Below are 15026 nucleotides of genomic sequence, written 5' to 3' on the forward strand. Positions count from 1 at the left end.
ATAAGGAATGATTGGATAAACTGGTTCCCACACACATGCACAGACTCGCATAGACACGCACAAACACCATGTTAATGTATCTGTTTCAGTGCATGTTATTTTTCACTGTGACTAGCCGTAGCTTATAGCTCAGGACATTGAGCCACACAACCGAATATGATACACTTTCTAATTTCACACTCCATCAACCTTTACTGCCAGACAGCCAGAGAAGGAAGGGAGAAAAAAAAAGGGGGGGCTAAGAAAGGAGGCAGGGCGATCAAGGGAAGACAAGTCAAAAGAGAAAAAGAAGTGAATGGCAGAGCGGACGAGTAAGAAGGGATGCGCGTTAAGCCGAGCGATACGTCACTCTGCGATGAAAAGTTCATTGGTAAAAACCTTTTAAAGTTGCCGCTTACAGTATAAAGCCCATCCAGTGCACACGCGTTCTTCTTCAGTAAATTAATCCGCGTACAGTGGGGCAAAAAAGTATTTAGTCAGCCACTGATTGTGCAAGTTCTCCCACTTAAAATGATGACAGAGGTCTGTAATTTTCATCATAGGTACACTTCAACTGTGAGAGACAGAATGTGAAAAAAAAAATCCAGTAATTCACATTGTAGGAATTTTAAAGAATTTATTTGTAAATTATGGTGGACAATAAGTATTTGGTCAACCATTGAAAGCTCTCAATGATGGAAGGAGGTTTTGAATCAAAACCTCACGATACATGGCCCCATTCATTCTTTCCTTAACACGGATCAATCGTCATGTCCCCTTAGCAGAAAAACAGCCCCAAAGCATGATGTTTCCACCCCCATGCTTCACAGTAGTTATGGTGTTCTTGGGATGCAACTCAGTATTCTTCTTTCTCCAAAAGTGACGAGTTGAGTTTATAACAAAAAGTTATATTTTGGTTTCATCTGACCACATGACATTCTTCCAATCTTCTGCTGTATCATCTATGTATCCATTTTGGTATGAACTCAACTCGTCGAGTTTGGAGGAAGAAGAATATTGAGTTGCATCCCAAGAACACCACACCTACTGTGAAGCATGGGGGTGGAAACATCATGCTTTGGAGCTGTTTTTCTGCTAAGGGGACAGGACGATTGATCCGTGTTAAGGAAAGAATGAATGGGGCCATGTATCGTGAGATTTTGAGCCAAAACCTCCTTCCATCAGTGAGAGCTTTGAATGGTTGACCAAATACTTATTTTCCACCGTAATTTACAAATAAATTCTTAAAAATTCCTACAATGTGAATTCCTGGATTTTTTTTCACATTCTGTCTCTCACAGTTGAAGTGTACCTATAATGAAAATTACAGACCTCTGTCATCATTTTAAGTGGGAGAACTTGCACAATCGGTGGCTGACTAAATACTTTTTTGCCCCACTGTATATACCTTCTTTCAACATACATCCTCACAAAACACTAAAATTGTTCCGTGACTGAATAGAATTAAGTGCCCATTCTTTACACTCTTACATGAAGCTTGTGGAGGAATAATACTTTACAAACGCTTCTAACTTTTCTGAAAACATTTTGTAATACTAGTGTGGTGCGACCTGCCTTGAGATGCGTACATGTACATTGAGATGAGGATATTCCAAACATTCTCTTAAGTATTTCAGAAATCAGAGATTGCAGAACATCTTGGTTGACGAAGAAATTTCTCCTTTAAACTATTTAGCTTCTTCGGGAGTAATCACAACATGAAAATATACGGATGTATTGCTTGTAGTATTTACGTGAAAGTGCCTTGAAAAACTTGCACTGTGAAACATCGTCGTCCATTAAAATGAATTGAAATCCATTTAATTGGTGCTTGGCCCGCCCTAAACATCAACATTTTAAAGGGGAACATTATCACCAGACCTATGTAAGCGTCAATATATACCTTGATGTTGCAGAAAAAAGACCATATATTTTCTAAACCGATTTCCGAACTCTAAATGGGTGAATTTTGGCGAATTAAACGCCTTTCTATTGTTCGCTCTCGGAGCGATGACGTCACAACGTGACGTCACATAGGTAGTCAATCCGCCATTTTCTCAACACATTACAAACATCGAGTCAAATCAGCTCTGTTATTTTCCGTTTTTTTGACTGTTTTCCGTACCTTGGAGACATCATGCCTCGTCGGTGTATTGTCGGAGGGTGTAACAACACGAACAGGGACGGATTCAAGTTGACTTACGTGGAGTGTGCATCGATTAGCACGGCATGCTAATCGATGCTAACATGCTATTTAGGCTAGCTGTATATACATATTGCATCGTTATGCCTCATTTGTAGCTATATTTGCATCCAGCCTTTCCCGCCACCCACATTTAATGCCAAACAAACACTTACCAATCGACGGATTTAAGTTGCTCCAGTGTCACGAGATGCGAAAGTCCCTCGTTTGGTCCGCACATTTTACTGGCGAGTTCATACACATTGAGATAAATTCTTCAAAATTACAATTAAAAAAATTTTGGCCGGGGGCTGGGCTGTATATATGCGCAGTAATTGCCTGAAGGAGCTCGCACTTGGCAAGATGATGTCATTTTATTGATGGGAAAATGCATTTTTTAGACCATATGATTTGCCTGAGCGGCTAGGAGACCCCGAGAGTAACAAGCTATTGCCTTGTTGCCTTTCCATTAAGAACAATAAACTAGTTTTTAGTATAAGTTTGCTGGTTCCAAGAAATGTAATGCCAGCGCATATCATTATGTCAAGATAATGGCACTAGCATTTACTTAATCTAAGAATATTTTTCAACATATTGAGCAAAAAGGTGTCATTTTTTTTCTACCGAGAAAAGTGCACTTGTTTTTAGTGAGAATATACTTATTTTAAGGTGTTTGGGGGTTCATTGAGGCTAATTTTACTTGTTTTGGAATGTCTTGACAAGCCAAATTTTCTTGTTTTGTTTGCAGATAATTTTGCTTAATTCAAATAAAATACCCCTAACTTTTGTAAGTTTTGTTTTTGTTTTTGAACACTGACTTTTTGCAGTGCATTGCAAAAAGTAGAAAAAAAGAGAGCTTTTGCGTAATATGTCGAAAAATATTCTTAAATTAAGTAAATGCTAGTGCCATTATCTTGACATAATGATATGCGCTCGCCATCATGATTTTTTTTTCATATTTAAAGTAATGAATTATGACTTAAACAAAAAGTAGTTTTATACTTGTGAGTGTCAATGACACAGATTTGCATCAGTTGATATTTTAGTTTCAAGCATGTTATTTACTCAATATAGGTCATAAAATTTCAGCAACAAGCCGTGATATCTTACTGAGATAATTTAGGACCAAAACCCTTAAAACAAGCAAAACACTCTAACATAACATCTGCTTAGTGAGAAGAATTATCTTAAAAGACAGAACATAAGCAAATATTACCCTTATTTGAGATATTTAATCTTACTTAGATTTCAGTTTTTGCAGGGTAGATAGTGTTTCCGCTGATCCTACATGTCCAATGAAAACCGTTTCGTATAAAAACCGAACCAATTTTTCCAATAAAGATTAACGTATTTGAGTTAATCTTTTCCAAACACTCACAATTACTAATACAGATTTTATTGTTGTATGTGCAGAAAACAGTGTGAATATATACTACTAATGAAATTGATACATGAACAATTATCATCACTCTATGCCACCAGTTTCCAGTTCTTTCTTGAATGTGTTTCTCATCCTCTTTATCAAAGGGCTGGAACTCAGAACTTTCTTTGACCCTCATGGTGGCTTGTTTTGCAGGTGTAAGCAATAAAAAAAAGTACATAGACCAAGCCACTGACACATGGGTTTTTTTGTCTGGGTACTTAATTCCGCAGAATGATATGCAGGCCAATCAGTTTGTTACGCACATTGTTTGCCTGTACGATTACCAAGACTGTATCCAAATACCAGGGCAATATTATGGCAAACATTTTGTTTGAAAAACACACAATACGAAAAGTTGGGCTGCATTTTATTTCCAATCAACCTTGTGTGTGACTTTAAGCAACACTCATTTAAAGAAAAAGACAAAAAACTGTGTTTTTAAGATACCAGTTTATAGTTGTATTTAATTATGTATAGTTCCTGTATAAAGTCTGCATTTAAATAAATGTTTGATAACTAGTAGGAAACTAAGTAGAAAATGCAGTTATTAAATGGTAAATGGGTTGTACTTGTATAGCGCTTTTCTACATTCAAGGTACTCAAAGCGCTTTGACACTACTTCCACATTCACCCATTCACACACACATTCACACACTGATGGAGGGAGCTGCCATGCAAGGCGCTAACCAGCACCCATCAGGAGCAAGGGTGAAGTGTCTTGCTCAGGACACAACGGATGTGACGAGTTTGTACTAGGTGGGGATTGAACCAGGGACCCTCGGGTTGCGCACGGCCACTCTCCCAACTGCGCCATATTAGTCAATGTTGTACACGTTATGCATGTGAATTAATATAATTATAATTTCTGAATTATGATTATATGTTTATGGAAGTAACAATAAGAAATTCCTCAAATATCAGTTCACTTTTACACTTAAACATATTTATTTGATATGCATACAAAACGTACACACTATGACTAAGAGTACATGCACATAATACTGCATCCAAGCACTTCGCCCATGAAGAGAAAAACAGACATCTTTGTGAATTTGTCTTTTTTTATTTTTTTATTAAATTTTTTCAAAACCAATGCGGAACAAGTAGTGAATAACTTACTCAGTGGCCTAGTGTTTGGAGTGTCAGCCCTGAGATCGGTGGGGTGTGAGTTCAAACCCCGGCCGAGTCATACCAAAGACTATAAAAAAATGGGACCCATTGCCTCCCTGCTTGGCACTCAGCATCAAGAGTTGGAATTGGGGGGTGAATCACCCTAAATGATTCCCGGGCGCGGCACCGCTGCTGCCCACTGCTCCTCTCATTTCCCAGGGGGTGATCAAGGGGACGGGTCAAATGCAGAGGACAAATTTCACCACACATAGTGTGTGTGTGACAATCATTGCTACTTTAACTTTAACGTCTGAAATTATATAGTCATCAAAATATTGTAATTATAATTGTGATTTTTTAATATCATCAATCAATGTTTATTTATATAGCCCTAAATCACAAATGTCTCAAAGGACTGTACAAACGACTACGACTACGACATCCTCGGAAAAACCCACATACGGGCAAGGAAAACTCACACCCAGTGGGACGTCGGTGACAATGAAAGTTCAATCCATAGTGGATCCAACACAGCCGCAAGAGTTCAGTTCAAAGCATATCCAAGACAGCAGCGAGAGTCCCGTCCACAAAAAAACATCCCAAGCGGAGTCGGATCAGCAGCGTAGAGATGTCCCCAACCGATACAGGCGAGCGGTCCATCCTAGGTCCCGACGAGCGGTCCATCCTGGGTCCCGACTCTGGACAGCCAGTACTTCATCCATGGCCATCGGACCGGACCCCCTCCACAAGGGAGGGGGAGACAGAGGAGAAAAAAAAAAGAAGCGGCAGATCAACTGGTCTAAAAAGGAGGTCTATTTAAAGGCTAGAGTATACAAATGAGTTTTAAGGTGAGACTTAAATGCTTCTACTGAGGTAGCATCTCGAACTGTTATCGGGAGGGCATTCCAGAGTACTGGAGCCCGAATGGAAAACGCTCTATAGCCCGCAGACTTTTTTTGGGCTTTAAGAATCACTAATAAGCCGATGTCCTTTGAACGCAGATTTCTTGCTGGGACAAATGGTACAATACAATCGGCAAAATAGGCTGGTGCTAGACTGTGTAGTATTTTATACGTAAGTAATAAAACCTTGAAGTCACATCTTAAGCGCACAGGGATCCAGTGCAGGTGAGCCAGTATAGGCGTAATGTGATCAAACTTTCTTGTTCTTGTCAAAAGTCTAGCAGCCGTATTTTGTACCAACTGTAATCGTTTAATGCTAGACATGGGGAGACCCGAAAATAATACGTTACAGTAATCGAGACGAGACGTAACAAACGCATGCGTCTTTAGTGGACAAAATGGAGCGAATTTTAGCGATATTACGGAGATGAAAGAAGGCTGTTTTAGTCACGCTTTTAATGTGTGACTCAAACGAGAGAGTTGGCTCGAAGATAATACCCAGATTTTTTTAAAAAGTAGATAGACATATGCCATACTTGTGTTGTATCTTGATGCGCGAAGAGTCGCTTTAGCATGTCACAGCATGTTGACATTGAACAAATTATTGAAGTAAATGATCTTCAGCCAACAGAATCCCTTTTGACCTGCACTGTCGCCCCCCATGACATCGCAGTGGCACCGGAGTACGTCAGTAATAGTTAAATGACCTAATGGTTCGGAAACTCTACACTATCTACACTTGCACACACACACTGACAACGGAGCAAAATGGGATTCACTCCAATTATATCTCATGCTTGTGCACTCACACATACTTTATATGTTCACATTCTGTTGGCTCGCCTATACATATTTGAAGACCATCTATTATCAATCAGTCTCTGCGTGAGTCCACCACACACTGAGGAGTGTGTGTGTGCGTGCGCGTGTGTGTGTGTGCGTGTGCGTGCATGCGTAAGTGTGTGACAGGAGTGAGTGATTACACTTTCAACCCCATGTCTTGCAATCGTGTCTAAAATTACAGGCTGTTGGCAGTGAGCAGAAGACAAACACAAGAAAAAAGGGGGGAGTGATGGTGCGATGCATCATAGGTGCATGGTAGTTTGCTCGATGATAGCACTGACTGATTGGAAAGGCAGATCATCTTTCATGTCTACCCGCTCAAACTAGAACAAAGTGACACATCTGTCATTTTGAAGCGGCAAAATGAAAGAAATGATTGCGCACCAAGCAGCTTCCATACAGATGTTGCATGCGGACAGAGCAAATAAAATCTGCACGATGAAAGTGGATGTCTAAACAAAGGAGGATTCAATAATACATACAACAGATACACGACGACAGGAGAGGTACAGTATGTGGTCAGTTCAATTAGGGGTGTCCCTGACTTTTTCACTTCCGATACAATACCTATTTCGGAACCTTGGATATTGGCCGATACTGATCCGAATCATTCTTTTACTATTTTGTAGTGTGGAATGTTAAAACATGTTTGATAATATTGGTATGCACCATATGTACCGTATTTTTCAGACTATAAGTCAGTTTTTTTCATAGTTTGGCCGGGGGTGCGACTTACACTTGGGAGCGACTCATGTGTGAAATTATTAACACATTACCATAAAATATCAAATAATATTATTTAGCTCATTCACGTAAGAGACTAGACGTATAAAATGTCATCGTATTTATCGATTAGGAGTGACAGATTGTTTGGTAAACGTATAGCATGTTCTTTATGTTATAGTTATTTGAATGACTCTTACCATAATTAACATACCAGGCACCTTCTCAGTTGGTTATTTATGCGTCATATAACGTACACTTATTCAGCCTGTTGGTTACTATTCTTTATCTATTTTAAATTGCCTTTCAAATGTCTATTCTTGGTGTTTGGTTTTTATCAATAAATTCCCCCCAAAAAAGCGACTTTACTCCAGTGCGACTTATGTATGGTTTTTTTTCCCTTCTTTATAATGCATTTTCGGCAGGTGCGACGTAAACTCCGGAGCAACTTATACTCCGAAAAATATGGTAATAACAATTAAAATTAACTTATTATTAACCATATTACCCATTTCTCTCTTATTAATACCTCTTCTTGTGTATTTTGTGTATCTGCAAAAGTCCCGGACATTTGAAATCAACCAGAAGGCATGGCGTAGATATTTATAAAACATTCTTACCTTCCTTTATACTTCCTCCAAATGAGCCGTTTGGAATTTGCACAACTACATGTGCACTGACGTTGTTCAGCATGTGATATCAGCAAATATCTCCATATAAGGTAGAGGTTTACCCAGGAAGCTTTGCCAAAGTCCACCCTTGCTGCCCTGTTCTATGGACTGGACTCTCACACTATTAACTAGATCCACTCGACATCCATTGCACCGGTCGCCCTGGGGGGGGTCCCCACATTTGCAGTCCCCTCCAAAGTTTCTCATTGTATCCCAGTGGGTTGAGTTTTTTCTTGTCCTGATGTGGGATCTGAGCCAAGGATGTTTGTGTGGCTTGTGCAGCCCTTTAAGACAATCGTGATTAAGGGCTATATAAATAAACTTTGATTGATGATTGATTGATTGTAGTTGGTTCCTTCTTTTTCCTCTGTCCTTTTGTTGTGGGAAAGACTGGCTCGTACATGCACATGTGTCCTCCGCTGTTGCTATTTCTAATGCAAATTAGCGTATAGTTTGAACTTATATTCGTCAGTACACTCCATGTGGAAGCGCTAAAACTACAACATGGCTGACGGGGTGATGACACAGTCGAGGTGGAGACACGTAAATAAGACTGCTAATAAAACGGCACATCCTGAAGAGATGGTCATACAGTGGTTTGAAGATGGGCTCTAAAATCTAATCTAAGTTAAATTCATGCAAAATGTTGACCAGAGAATCCTCACTACATTTTATGTAGACCACAAGAAAGTGTTTTGATTATAGAAAAAAATGTATGTATAATATGACCCAATTAAGTTGAAGTGGAGTAGTAATTGTTTTTTGGTGACACACAGTGGTCACCCTAATTCATGAAGTTAAGATAGCTTGGTTGGTAGAGCGGCAGTGCCAGCAACTTAAGGGTCGCAGGTTCGATCCCCACTTCTGCCATCCTAGTCACTGCCTTTATTTCCTTGGGCAAGACACTTCACCCGCCTGCTCGCAGTGCCACACCCACACTGGTTTAAAAAAAAATAATAATAATAACTTAAATATTGGGTTTTACAATGTAAAGCGCTTTGAGTCACATGAGAAAAGCGCTATATAAATATACTTCACTTCACTAAGATAGTGATGCAATAAGATGATGACGTTTGTTACTGGATACTTTCTAATACGCCTTTGAGACTATGTATTTATAAGTCATATGTAACTATAAATCATTGATACTTGTTTTAATTGAAAAATATGGTGTCTTTGATGGCAACATTGTAAATCAAATGGGTTGTTTGCAACATTTACACACATGTCTAGAGGGCGCTAACTTTTCGATGTATATTAAGCGATATATCCCACCCTCTTACAGCTTTCAGGATGTATTCCGTTTGTATTTACATCTAACACAATTTCCCAACTCATGGAAACGGGGTTTGCACACACACAACTGTAAGCATTTGACAATGATAACCGTGAATACTTTAGAGTAACTGTTACTATCTAGTGAATAAGAATTTGCTCGCAAGACTATTTTATCTGAGAATTTATTTGTATGTTTCTGAATTTTTGCATGGCCGTAGACAATAGCCAATTTAAAGGTTCAATCATCACACTGTACCTTCAATGACAATTAATAAAGTGGAACTGCACTTAAGCCCTCCAAATAAGAATCTAATTTTAAATTGGTTGATCAATACACCCAGAAGTATTTTATTAAATGTTATCTCTTTAAAGACCTATGTAAGCGTCAATATATACCTTAATGTTGCAGAAAAAAGGCCATATATTTTTAACCAATTTCCAAACTCTAAATGGGTGAATTTTGGCGAATTAAACGCCTTTCTATTATTTGCTCTCGGAGCGATGACGTCAAAACATGACGTCACCTAGGTAGTCAACGCCATTTTCTCAAACACATTACACACAGCAAGTCAAATCAGCTCTGTTATTTTCCGTTTTTTCGACTGTTTTCTGATACCTTGGAGACATCATGCCTCGTCGGTGTGTTGTCGGAGGGTGTAACAACGCGATCAGGGACGGATTCAAGTTGATTTACGTAGAATGTGCATCAATTAGCACGGCATGCTAATCGATGCTAACATGCTATTTAGGCTAGCTGTATGTACATATTGCATTGTTATGCCTCATTTGTAGCTATATTTGCATCCAGCCTTTCCCTCTATCCACATTTAATGCCAAACAAACACTTACCAATCGACGGAGATAAGTTGCTCCAGTGTCAAGAGATGCAAAAGTCCCTCGTTTGGTCCGCACATTTTACCGACGATGCTACGACAGTCATGGCGCAAAAATGAGTGGATACCCTGCGACACTCAAAGCAGATGAATTTCCAATGATAAAATCAACGAAATCACAAAGGTGAGTTTTGTTGATGTTATTGACTTATGTGCTAATCAGACATATTTGGTCGCAGCATGACTGCCAGCTAATCGATGCCAACATGCTATTTAGGCTAGCTGTATGTACATTTGTAGCTGTATTTGCATCCAGCGTTTCCCTCCACCCACATTTAATGCCAAACAAACACTTACCAATCGACGGATTTAAGTTGCTTCAGTGTCAATACGAAAGTCCCGATCGTTTGGTCTGCACATTTTACCGCCGATGCTAAGGCAGACATGGCCGAATAGCGTCAATAGCTATTCGCTCAATAGCTTCAGTTTCTTCTTAAATTTCGTTTTCGCTATCTGCCTCCATACTCCACCCATCCGTTTCAATACATGCGTAATCTGTTGAATCGCTTAAGCCGCTGAAATCCGAGTCTGAATTCGAGCTAATGACACTATATCTTGCTGTGGTATCCGCCATGTTGTTTGTATTGGAATCAATGGATGACGTCACAGGAAAATGGACGGTGGCATCGCAGACAGCGAAAATCAGGCACTTTAAAGCCTTTTTTCGGGATATTCCGGGACGGGTAAAATTTTGAAAAAAACTTTGAAAAATAAAATAAGCCACTGGTAACTGATTTTTATCGGTTTTAACCCTTCTAAAATTGTGATAATGTTCCCCTTTAAAACATGCTGTAAAAATGCATATCCTCAGAAAATATGCCTTCTGATAGCCACAAACTGGAGGATATGTTTTTTAATTGAATTTTATTTAACTTTTAAATAAATAAAAATGTTAAATTGGAATAATAAGTGAACATCATACTAGGAATGCAAATGATATGTGTGTTTGGAAATGGATGATTGATTTAAAAAGTTTTGTAAAATACATGATATTTTGAAAAATTCCAACAAGCCCTTTAGACCAGGGCTTGCCAATCGCGATCGACCAGTTGATCTTTGGGACCCTACCGGAAAAAATTAGAAAAAATATATATATCTGCATTAATTGGACATGCATGATTGACACTCCCATCAAGACAGTGACCAACAGACCCGCCAGCACAGGCACGCATTTTAGCCCCTGAACACACCCGCACGCCTTTGCTTCTCTCTCTATTCCGACTCACATTCAGACCCCACTCACACTGTACCTGTTTGTCTCTCAAATGCGCGCTGTATTACCTGCACAAAAATGATCGAGCTGTAATAATACATTACGGCTGATTGTTGCAAGGCGTTCGACATTTTTTAGCATCCAACATCAAAAAACTCTTCCCTAAACCACGACAATCATTGCTCACCTGTGACACAAAGCTAACAAATACGAGTCTGTGAACATTGCTCCAAAGTACGGATTTTGTGTTGATTTATTGTGCATACAAAAGTAAATATTGACATGTGCAATGGCAGTAACACAGGATAAAACAAAGCAACATTTAAGAAGGACTTCTCCGTTTGTCCCGTTTTAATCAAACACAAAAAAAAAACTTCATATGAACAGCTGATTTGACTACTTCCGGCGCTGATGTAAGTTAACTTGTGTCGCATATGTGACCATAGGATGAACAAATAAACTATTGTACTCAGACTATATTGGCCATAAACAGTGAGCTTCTACAGCTGGGGTGCCCAAAGTGTGAAACAGGGGCCATCTGTGGCCCGTGACCCGTTTGTCCTTGGCCCAGGCAATTTACAAACAAAAAAATAAATAAAACACCAGCAGAAATTGGGGAAAAAAGCAAGAAGCACATAATGACAACACTAGGCTTTGTCTTAAAAAAAAAAAAACAAAACTATATATTTATATACACACACGCACGCACGCACACACGCGCACACACACACATATCCCCTCAGTTGTTTAAAATCAGTACATTAGATAGCAAGTTATGTATAAACCCAGGCAACTTAATAAACTAGTATTTATTTACTGTGGGAATGTCAGAGATTAAAAGAGTCGTGGTCTGTTGAGAGAATTGTCTTGTTCGACCATCCTAGACCACCGTAGATCACGTGAGGTGCTTGTGTCACAAGAGTTGCTAATGCTAGCCAAGTTAGCTCATGCGTGTTGAAGTGGAGACGACTGAAATAAAAGAGTCACGTATCAAACAAGCTCAGTTTCCTCATTAACCTGACATGGTGTCACAAATTAGTGCAAAAAAGTATTTAGTCAGCCATCGATTGTGCAAGTTCTCCCACTTAAAATGATGACAGAGATCTGTAATTTTCATCATAGGTACACTTCAACTGTGAGAGACAGAATGTGAAAAAAAAATCCAGGAATTCACATTGTAGGAATTTTAAAGAATGTATTTGTATATTATGGTGGAAAATAAGTATTTGGTCAACCATTCAAAGCTCTCACTGATGGAAGGAGGTTTTGGATCAAAATCTCACGATACATGGCCCCATTCATTCTTTCCTTAACACGGATCAATCGTCCTGTCCCCTCAGCAGAATAACAGCCCCACAGCAAGATGTTTCCACCCCCATGCTTCACAGTAGGTGTGGTGTTCTTGGGATGCAACTCAGTATTCTTCTTCCTCCAAACATGACGAGTTGAGTTTATACCAAAAAGTTCTATTTTGGTTTCATCTGACCACATGACATTCTCCCAATCCTCTGCTGTATCATCCATGTATCCATTTTGGTATAAACTCAACTCGTTGTGTTTGGAGGAAGAAAAATACTGAGTTGCATCCCAAGAACACCACACCTACTGTGAAACATGGGGGTGGAAACATCATGCTTTGGGGCTGTGTTTCTGCTAAGGGGAGAAGAGGATTGATCCGTGGTAAGGAAAGAATGAACGGGGCCATGTATCGTGAGACTTTGAGCCAAAACCTCCTTCCATCAGTGAATGGTTGACCAAATACTTATTTTTCACCATAATTTACAAATAAATTCTTTAAAATTCCTACAATGTGAATTCCTGGATTTTTTTTTTCACATTCTGTCTCTCACAGTTGAAGTGTACCTATGATGAAAATTACAGAACTCGGTCATCATTTTAAGTGGGAGAACTTGCACAATCGGTGGCTGACTAAATACTTTTTTGCCCCACTGTAAAAGAATGGCAAAAGTTGGGGTCCCCGAACTGTTTGATTTTGCTGTCCAGCGCAGTGTTTGCTATGGAGGCAACACTTTTCTTGCTTCCGGACCTTACAAGATATTTTGTATCTACTTTAGGAGCCAAAGACGAACAATAGAAACACCTAGACACGAAGCAATGTAACGATGACCACAATGTTCTTAAATTCATTTAAATTAGTTTGATGGATTGATATATTGACTACAGGCCAAGTCCTACCCTTGTATTACATTTTTAATGCCTCTGGACACCGCATTTAATGCTTTTTAATGCCATTTAAGGCCTGAATTTTCGCAAAATCCATTTACTGCTTTTTAATGTCCTGCGGAAAACCTGCATGAATATATTGAGTATTCTTTACATGTACAATCAATATTGTTCCATCCATCCATTTTCTTTCGCTTGTCTGGGTCCTGGTTGCCGGGGGGCAGTCTCAGTAGGGAAGCTCAGACTACCTGGTCTCCAGCCAACTCTTCGAGTTATGCCGGAAGAACAGTGAGGTGTTCCCAGACCAACTGTGAGACATAATCCCTCCAGTTTGTCCTAATTCTACTATAATGTATGTTTGTGTACCTTGCATTACTGCATGAACCCCTATTGCACAGTACAACTTTCTACATTTTTTGTCAGTTCTTTACGCTGATGCATTAAATGGAATCAGCCATGGATGTATAGTAGCTGCTTGACAGCCAGCCTCAAGCTCACTTCCAAATGGTCATCTGTCATGGTGGACTTAATAATCTTCATGTGTGAATTATCTCCTCAGGAAAAGCAATGGCAGTTTTACTGTAGACTGGCACATGAGGCAAACACACTTTTGGTATGACACAATGAAAAAAAATCATCCTCCCAGTCTGCATAGAAGTTGTAGGTTTTTGACATATTACTTGGTCCAGCTCTTCCACCCATTTTAAAACCCTTTCTTGAATTTCGAAAAAATAATTTGGCGGCATACAAACCAACTCGGTACCTTCCAAGTTGGTGCAGTTTTCAACACGTGTGATGAACTATGTCTCAGAAAAGCTAAGATGTCAGACTGGCTGCCCTGTGTGTCAATCAAGTGACAACTTTCATATTGTGAGGATTAGTGATAGGCCGACTTTGGTGGATTAGTTGGTCCTGTTCTTAACTAGTTCAAGTCCTATCTTGATCACAGGACGTACTTTGGCGTGTCAGACCAAATGTCTATGACCCGTGGGGTTCTTCAGGGTCAATTCTGCGACTTCTATTGTTCAACTTGTACTAAATACCTTTAGGCCAGCTAATGCGCAGCTACAATGTGTCGTACCACCACTATGCAGATGACACTCAGATCTGTATGTCACTGATGACAGAAAAACGTTGGTTTGTTGATTAACTTTGTCACTGAACGAACAGATCAGTGTGTGGACAGAGTGTTAATTTTGACAGCAGTTTTTATTTTGGTTTTAGTCAGTCGTTTGATGAAAATCTATTTTAATTTCAGTCGTTTTGTAAAGAAAAATGAAAATATGTAAATTATGTGATATATTGTAATTGTATGTACGTTCGAAATAAACTTAAATCCTAACCATAACCGTCTAAATTGATTTAGTTTTAGTCTAGTTTTTATCGACTAAATTCCTCAACATTTTAATTGCCTAAAATTACAGTACATTTTGGCAGCTAAAATATAAAGTACAAATGGTAACACTTCTTTGAAATGTTCTTGAAACCGCTTTTATGAAGGTTATTGCAGAGCAAATCCAACATAATTTCACAGCAAGACCTGCACTGCAATATTAAATCATGTACATTTCCTGGTACCCTTACTGTGTGCTATTTTAGCTGAAGTTAAGATGTTTTTTGTTTTT

At 39.1% G+C, this 15026-nt stretch overlaps 1 protein-coding gene across 2 annotated transcripts in view; it reads left to right on the forward strand.

Moving 5' to 3' along the window:
- Positions 1 to 15026, forward strand: part of cdkal1 (CDK5 regulatory subunit associated protein 1-like 1) — a 611713-nt gene that overhangs the window by 559583 nt on the left and 37104 nt on the right. The gene's annotated exons all lie outside the window — the stretch shown is intronic.

The sequence above is a fragment of the Nerophis ophidion genome, linkage group LG11, assembly GCF_033978795.1.
Source record: "Nerophis ophidion isolate RoL-2023_Sa linkage group LG11, RoL_Noph_v1.0, whole genome shotgun sequence".
Classification (NCBI taxonomy): domain Eukaryota; kingdom Metazoa; phylum Chordata; class Actinopteri; order Syngnathiformes; family Syngnathidae; genus Nerophis; species Nerophis ophidion.